Source organism: Macaca fascicularis, chromosome 12 (genome assembly GCF_037993035.2).
Source record: "Macaca fascicularis isolate 582-1 chromosome 12, T2T-MFA8v1.1".
Classification (NCBI taxonomy): Eukaryota; Metazoa; Chordata; class Mammalia; order Primates; family Cercopithecidae; genus Macaca; species Macaca fascicularis.
The window spans coordinates 132,633,674-132,642,731 of record NC_088386.1 but is presented as its reverse complement, the minus strand read 5'-3'; the positions used below and the strand labels follow the sequence as shown (position 1 = coordinate 132,642,731).

General features: G+C 45.1%; 1 long non-coding RNA gene across 1 annotated transcript; it reads right to left on the bottom strand.

Moving 5' to 3' along the window:
- Positions 1-336: 336 nt before the first annotated feature.
- LOC141408245 (uncharacterized) lies at positions 337-2,502 on the bottom strand. Its single transcript, XR_012421610.1, has 2 exons — positions 2,330-2,502; positions 337-2,093 (listed from the first exon to the last, which is right to left on the bottom strand). It is a non-coding gene; the product is annotated as an uncharacterized lncRNA (long non-coding RNA).
- Positions 2,503-9,058: the final 6,556 nt, after the last annotated feature.

Genomic DNA, 9,058 nt, shown 5'->3' with positions numbered 1-9,058 from the left:
ATTCAGTAGCATGGTATTCTTTCAGTACCAACAGCTAAGAAAATCGAAGGGTTGTAACTTAGGAATCTGAGGCGTATTCAAAGCCAAAGGTGTACAGCCCAACAAAGCAATTATACAATTCCTCAGCTCTGCAGGCTTTGGCACAATCTCCTTTTTCAAACCGTGACATATATGAGAAGAGACAGAAAAGGTGCCCAACAGACAGTGACACCAGGTTGCAGTTGGGTTTTCTCCTCCTATCCTTACCCATGAACTTGTATCTTAATAGTCTAACAGAGATTTTGAAGAATTGCGTGTGTGTCCCCTGATATAGTAAGAACGAAGATAAATCTCTTCTTTTCTGCTAATGACACAGTTTTATTATCATGAACTAGGAGTGATCTCAAAAGATCTGACCACAGCCGGGAAGAATGAATCAAGCTGAATTATGTTAAACCTAAAACCATTGTTTTTGCAGACACTCTCCACAACTTATAGGTCGCCACTCTGTAAGTTCATGAGCTAGTTGATGTGTTAAGCTCGGTTGTCCTGGTGAGAGCCTCCACGTCCTTAGCTGCTCCAAGACACGTAGGAGAAGCTATCTCCAGAATCTTCTGAGGTCTCCAATGACAACAATTGGTAAGACTTACACTCTAGATGTTTCAGGTCCTAACTGTCTCTGCTGGACTCCACAAAGTGTGGAACTCTGGGGTCTCACTAAGAACAAGATTTAAAGTCAGACCAGTTCCAAAAATACTTCCTGAAGAGACTCTTAGATTTTGCCTGTGATGGCCCTCCCCAGGACGAGGAAGGCAGCCTCCCCTTACCCTCCCCAGGATGAGGAAGGCAGCCTCCCCTTACCCTCCCCAGGGCGAGGAAGGCAGCCTCCCCTTGGGACACCACTCTACGGACTTCTCAGCGTTGAAAGGAGCTGGTGGGTCCTGCCAGCCCACCCCTGGATTTCCTAGTACACCAGCTGTGCTGTCAGTCGTGTGGAACTGCAGACCTCAGGCCTTTCCGGGGAGCTCCAAACAGGTCCCAACTAAAAGAAGTGACGTTGAGCCGTGGACACAGCTGCCCTGTGTCTCTCTGGCTTCTCTCAGATTAATCTCGGGATCACATTATATCAGAGGCTGCATATTTGGACCACAGAAATTTAACCTAATCCAGGATCTAATTTACTGAGTTACACTTTCATGCCATTGCCTGGCCTTTGGTTTATTGCAAGAAATTGTCATAAGAAAATAGCTCTTAGATTTGTTGTAAAAACACTATTTAGGCCTTTTCTCATTATGTTATCCATTGTCCTGCAGTGGAATTCTGGTTTTAATAATTCATTGCTAGAGAAAATGGAGTCAACCCTGAGGAACTGAAATACTTCCTATTTTCTGAAAATGGAAACATTGTCATATAACTTTTTGCCCCATTTTTTTCCCTCTATTTTCTGGGATGCTCAGAAACAAATGCAATGCCTATTCTCAATGTATTGTTCATTCTGAGGAATATGTTTTTTTCTTCTGTTTCTGTGTTCTTGCTTTCTAATTTATTTGCTATAGTGTTAACCTTTGGAGCCATAGGCCCTACATCACAGCCAAGCTTTTTTGAAAATGGTGTATTTTTAAAAGTAGCCATTTACAGTAAATTCTAGATTTATGTAATTAGTGGTGAGAAGCAGTGAAGATAATGGGCCATTTCTGCTCTTCTTACAGGGGCTCCTACAGGTAATTCCTACTCTTCATATTTGTTCTCTGCTAAACCAGAGGAGACACATCTTGCTCTAGAGTTCCCCAGAACCTGCTCTTGTGGGTCAACTTCCTGCTGTCTTATTCTTCCATCTTTTCTCCACCTATGCCCAAAGCACAACCAAGGTCACTTTGTTTCTTGAGCTGAGTTCATGCTGGCGCATGTGAGTATATATTTGCTTCCACAGCCTTCTGAGTCAGCCACATGGACTGAGATGTAATGGAGTTGCTCCCTGCTGGAATGGGTCTTGTGTATTTCCCATAGGCTGGTGAAGTCTGATTTTCCAGTGGTTTACAGATCTTCACATGGAAGGGCAGGCTTCTGTTGGGGCTTCCTGGCTGAAGCACTTACTCGAATTCAATGGCTGATACCTGCAGGTACAAGACCAGTCCATGGAAGCACATCGATATTCTATAAGATACTGAATTTTTCTTACCCTTAAAATATTACTATTGGCCCAGTGCAGTGGCTCACGCCTGTACTCCGAGCACTCTGGGAAGCAGGCGGATAACAAGTTCAGGAGATCGAGACCATCCTGGCCAACATAGTGAAACCCCATCTCTACTAAAAACACACAAAACAATTAGCTGAGTGTGGTGGTGGGTACCTGTAATCCCAGCTACTCAGGAGGCTGAGGCAGGAGAATGGCTTGAACCCGGGAGGCGGAAGTTGCAGTGAGCCGAGATCGCGCTGCTGCACTCCAGCATGGTGGCAGAGCAAGACTCCATCTCAACAAAAAAGAAAATTACTATTAGCAGTTTACATCAAAATGATTGCATTCTCAGCAGATAACAGAATATCCTAGAGGTGTGTTGCTCCAGAGTCTATTTCAATGAAAATTCAAGAGGAGTGTGAAATTAGCCCCAAATATAATCTCTACCAACAGTCCATGAAACTATGTATGAAGCTCTCCTGGGAGGTCAGACAGGGTGGGGGGTCCAGGGGAAGAAGGGAATTGAAAAATTATGTCATTACTTAAAGACTGCACTGCAGTGTCATAAATGCTGTTAGCAGCTCAGGCTCCCCTCACCTCCGCATCTTAGGAAGGGGTCTCAGAACAGATATTTGGTTGCACAGTAAATCTGATGAAATGTTGCCTCCAAGAGACTCATTAAACAAAATGACTCGGAAAAATGAAAAAGCAAAAGCATATATCAGTCATTTAGGCAAAATGAAAGGAAGGACGGCACTATCATTGCATTTAAAGCATGACTTGGTCATTTTATAGTAATTAAATACACAATCCAAGACAAAGACATCATAGCCATGAACCTTCATTGCTTCGTGATATAGCTCTGAATTATACCAAGCAAATCCTGTACAAATATCAAGAGGAAATGGACAGAAATACAATTGATGTAGAACTTAACCCACCATTTCCATGTGTTGAGAGGCAAGGAAACACACAGTATAAAATCACTTGGAGAAAAAGGCCCCGCCACGGCAATCCCGTGGCCCTGAGTGGGGTGGGCTTTCCTGCTCCAGCCCTGGTGCTGAAGCAATGTGGAGGCCCTGCAGCTTCCTCCACACTTCCACACTGAGAAGCAGGGTTAGTTTAAAAAATGAATTACAGTTCTGGAGGGAAACATTAAATCCCTGGAAGTTAGACTTTCCTGGTGAGTAACTGAAGAGAAGGTGCCTTAGGAGTGAGTGCCCTATGGGGCCCTTGTGGGACCAGGCTACCCCCAGGCCTAACTTATCTCCCCAGGAAGCCCCCAGTGCTTGGGAGCACCAGGAGCCTGCCAGCCCTGCAAAGCCCTCCCTCCCCTCACCTGCTGGTCTCCCTCTCCTCTCCAGGCACTCAGAGAGCCTCCTCAGGGGAGCTCTCAGGCCTTCCTGGGAGGGAGGAGATAGCACTTCCTGCAGCAGGGTCCAGCGGGAGGTGGGATGTGGGTCAGGTCTGGGGCAGTACCTGGATTGGTGATTCCAGGTGTAATCAAAGGAGATGGGTTGGATGTCTTTCCTCAAAGATGAGTGTGACCTGAGCCAAGTCCCTTTTTCTATCTTTGGTTTTCAAATACCTGGCCTGTTCTCAAAGCAATTTTATAAAGAGGGGAAAAAGGAAAGAATGGTAATACACCCAATGAAAGATTAAAGTGCTACTACAATAACAAGAGAGCTCAAGTCTCCTGCTAAAAATCTAAAGACCCCCAGTGGCTTCCTGCCTTGCCAAAATCCTTCCAAAGATGATCAGCTCCTCCCTCGGTCACTGCCCCATCCTTTCCCACTTCTCTCCAGCCACACTGACTTCTGCTTTCTCTCCACACTCCGGGCACCTGCATTTGCTGTTCCATTTGCCTGGAATACTCTTCCCGCATATCTTCCCATGGCTCCCTGTGTCACTTCCCCTTCCATGGCCACTATGTCTAAAATTACAGCCTTCCCAACACACACACACACACACGCGCACACACACACACACGCTGACCTACTTCCCTCTTACTTGCTCTGTTCTTCTTAGCATTTAGCACAATTCAACATTTTAGTTTTTATTTATTTTGTTTTCCATCCTTCCAACCCCATTGGAATATAAGCTCCATGAAGAAAGAGATTTTATATGGTTTCATTTTTCCCCCAGCATCTAGATCAGTACTAGGCACCTGGTAACCCTGAGCACATGGTAGCACTCAAGAAATATTTGCTGAACAAATGAAGAAACTTCCTGTAGACCTGAGATATGTGGGTACACCCTTATTATCATAGTGCTTAGACACTTGCATCTGTTTGTTTTCCTCGGTTTCTGGCCATTGAATAGTCTTGACCCAGAGAGACACCATTTTAGAATGGAAGGCACTGCTTGAGAACCAGAGAGACCTCATTTCTCATGATCTCACTGTGCAGGACTCAGGTAATTCCCCCAAACTTCTCTGGACAATTCCTCACTCAATTGTAAATAACAATTATAAAAAAGAAAAACAGCTATCACCTTAAGCAGTTATTAATAAATCAGACACTGTGCTAATTACCTCCTGATGTTCCTGCAGGAAGCTCAGGAGGTGAATACTGTCATTATGTTATTTTACAGATAAGGAAATGAATTATCAAAGACAGTAAATCCTTTACCCAAGAGCCACAGCAGAGCAGCAACACAGCTGGGGCTTAGACCAAGGCAGTCACATCCCAGTGTCCATACAATTGTTACCAGACAATGTGATGTCCCTGGGAAAGGGGTCATTTGGGCTAATGTCCTTTCCAGCTCTAAGAATTTCTCTCTGCCCAACTGTTCAACTACCAACCCATTCATCCTCCTATGCACCCACCCATCTGTCCATCTACCCCTGACTCATCCACACATCCATGCGTTTATTCATCCATCCATCCATCCATCCATCCATCCATCCATCCATTCATCCATCCATCCATCCTATCCACCACTCATCCATCCACCTATCCACCCACCTATTCATCCATCCAATCCATCACTTATCCATCCACCTATCCATCTACCCAACCATCCATCCATCCATCCATCCATCCATCCAATCCATCACTTATCCATCCACCAATCCATCCACCTATCCATCCACCCATTTACCAATCCATCCCTGCATCCATCCATCCTATCCACCACTCATCCATCCACCTATCCACCCACCTATTCATCCATCCATCCATCCATCCAATCCATCACTTATCCATCCACCTATCCACCCACCTATTCATCCATCCATCCATCCATCCAATCCATCACTTATCCATCCACCTATCCATCCACCCATTTATCCATCCATCCATGCATCCATCCATCCTATCCACCACTCATCCATCCACCTATCCACCCACCTATTCATCCATCCATCTGTCCTATCTATCACTTATCCATCCACCTATCCATCCAGTCATTCATTCATCCATCCATCCATCCATCCATCCATCCATCCATCCATCCATCCACCTATTCATCCATCCATCCTTCCATCCATCCATCCATCCATCCATCCAGTCCATCACTTATCCATCCACCTATTTATCCATCCATCCATCCTATCCACCACTCATCCATCCACCTATTCATCCACCCATTCATCCATCTACCCACCCACTCGTCCACTTATCCACACATTCATTTGTCCACCCACCCATCTGTCCATTCATTCATTCATTCACTCATCTATCTAACCATCCATCCATACACAAATCCACTATCCACTTATCCACCCATCTACCCACCCACTCATCTATAATACTTATCCACACATTCATTCATCTGTCCATCCATCTCTCCATCTATCCATTCACCTATCTATCCATCCAACCATCTATTCACATATCCATCCATCCCTCTATTCTGCCACCTTCCTTCTGACAGAAAATTGGCCAGAAAAACAAATAAATGACCAAACTAACATGAAATTTAACCAGGCAAGAAATACAAGAGCTAACATTTGGTGGAAGGAGAGTAAGGGAGACATATTTTCAGTACAGAAAGTGTGGGAGCTGGCCATGCCCTCAAATGTATTCAATGTCTAGATACATTTTTTTAAATTAAGGATTAGATTGGCAAAGCAACCCAAAATACAGTTTAAAAGGGCAAGTAGAAATCATTACCGTCCGCTGCCAGTGTTTACCATGGGTGGTGGCAAACACATGGTCCACTCTCTGCCCTGCACCACCTGCTCAGGGGAAGCCTCAAAAGTGAGAGGCACGTGGCCCCTACCTCAAGGAGCCTTCAGTTCTTGGAGGGGAGAAAAAACGTGCTTGGTCACATGAAAAGATGGCAGGGAGGGGTGGGAAGGAATGGCACAGGTGGTGAGGGCAGAGACAGAAGGTGACATGTTGGGAAGGCTGGAGGACAGCGCTGGGTCTTTATAGCAGGGGGGCGACCTCCTAACTTGGAGATGGGCTGCCCCAAGGGCATAGCTTTGCTGGGCACTTGGAGAGGGAAGCCCGGCTACCAGCAGTCCTTATCCCTGCCAGTCCTCATCCTCACCTACAGTAGCAGGAACCGAAAGGCTGGGGAACTGACCCCCAGCACGTTCCCTGTCACCATTCACACAACCCTCAAGAGCATGAGAGGAGAGGCATCTACTCTATCCTCACTCACTAAAGCCAAGCCCCGGCCTGGGTGTGCCCAGCAGCTGCTCTGTGCCAAGGGTCCCAGTGCAGAGGTCAGAGCCCCGTGTCCACTCCATACCTGGGCTTCAGTGTGTGTTTGCTGTTCTGTTTCACTTGTTTTTCTGCCCATCACTAGGTGACCCTTATATCCTGCTGAAAGCACGGGAGTTCAAAATAATACCCTCGCCTTTCTTTTGTGCATACATTTTTTATAGTCTTTTAGAGTAAATAAATATTACTAAAGTTTGCAATTAGATGTTTTCCTTACAGCACAGACTTGGATTCCTTTAAGGGCTGGGGTCTCAATAGCCCCTTGGACCTCTTCTCATCTTTGAGCTACTGGGCCTAACACACTTTGGCCCTTAGAGGACATGCTGTAGTTGTGTGTGTGTTTGTTTTGCTTATTCTTAAAAGCAGCTTTATTGAGATTTATATGCATGCCATATAATTCACCCATTAAAATTGTACAGTTCAATGCATTTTTAGCATATTTGCAGATAAGTTTCATCATCACCACAGTTAATTTTAGAGCACTTTCAACACCTCAAAAAGAAATCCTGAACCCTTCAGTTGCCAACACCTTACCCCTCTTAAGCAACCACTAATCTCTTTCTCTGGAGATTTGCCTATTCTGGGCATTTCATATAAATGGAATCACGCAATCTGCGGTCTTTAGTAACTGACTTATTTCACTTAGCATAATGCTTGCAAGGTTCATTCATGCAGTAGATTTATCGGTACTTTATCCCTTTTTATGGCTGAATAGTATCTCATTGAATGGATATAACGTGTTTTATTTATCTATTCATCAGGTGATAGACATTCGGGTTTTTTATTCTTTATGCCCATTATGAGTAATGCTGTCATAATGTTTTTGTACAAGTTTTTGTGTAGACCTGTTTTCATTTCTCCTGGATATACCCCCAGGAGTGGAATTGCTGGGTCACATGGTAATTCTGTGTTTAATCATTTGGGGAACTTCCAGACTGTCTTTCAAAGTGGCTGCACCATTTTCTATTCCCTCCAGCAGTGCATGAGGGTCCTGATTTCTCCAGGTCTTCGCAAACACCTGTCACTGTCTGACATATTGGTGTGTTTTGAGTGATGCCTCAGGGATATCTAAGGATGAGAGAGTCCCCCAGAATGTGAGAAGTGAGCTCAGACTCCAAGGTGGGGATCACTACCCATAACTCACTGGCTTCCCTGCAGATCCCACTGGCCATATCCCAGCAGATTCCCGCTGCCATTCATCCCTTCCTCAGCTTCTTTCCTTGGATCCCAGTTCACGCGTTGGAGCTTATCCCACTTTTGAAAGCTCCTGTGTGCATCTGACTCTGGGTCAGTCCTGACATTGTCCTCACCAGCACACTGTGGACGTGAGCACACACACAGCCCATGTGACTAACCAGCAAGGTGGGCTTTCCCCCAGCCACTCCCTACCCTGCCACATACACACCCACAAGCAGAGAAGGCATGAACAATGCTAAAACCCAGCAAATGCTTTCATCTGAACAGGCAATAGCTCCATACTGGGCTGAGTCTGAGTAGATAGAAGAGGAACGAGAGAAGGAAGTTGCAGGGTTCTGCTGACAAAGCACAGGTAAGACTTTCCATCCACGGTGATGTTAGCTGGGGGGCGAGGCGGGCGGGGCTCTCGGGCTACAGTATTCTTTCCTGTTTAGCCACATTGGTGAAAGTTCACGGATAATGCTGACTGAATTATTTTGCAAAAGGAATTCAAACTTTCTGGATTTTACTATCAACTTGAACTGTGTATCATGTTTCCTCTTCTAAAAAGCATTACTGCTGATGGGATTTTTTTAATGGAATTATCATTGACCTCTGGTTCAATTAGACTGTTTGTATGAACTTTTGACAAAGTTACAAAGGAGCATTGCCCGGCACCCTCACACATGGCCGCACAGTGACCAGGGCCACCTGTGACCGGGCTGCCCTGGTAAAGGGAGGAATCTGGAAACAAAGAGAACGGTCCTAATCCATGAGAAAATTGGACCACAGCCTTTCCCAAGGAATATCCTTCAGAGCAGTAATTCCACAGGCCGGCGATAGGTAGTAAGTAACCAAGAGCCCGGTGCTCAAGCAGGCTTGTAAATCACTGATTAAACACAGTTTAAGTAGGTTTATTTACAGTAGCTTTTTTTTTTCTTTTAGTTTTTAATACTGAAATGTGAATTATGAATCTCCAGGAGGAGAATATAATATGTGCTGTTTCCAAAACTCATCTGACCACAAACTGTATTTTAAAGAATGTCTGGTAGGA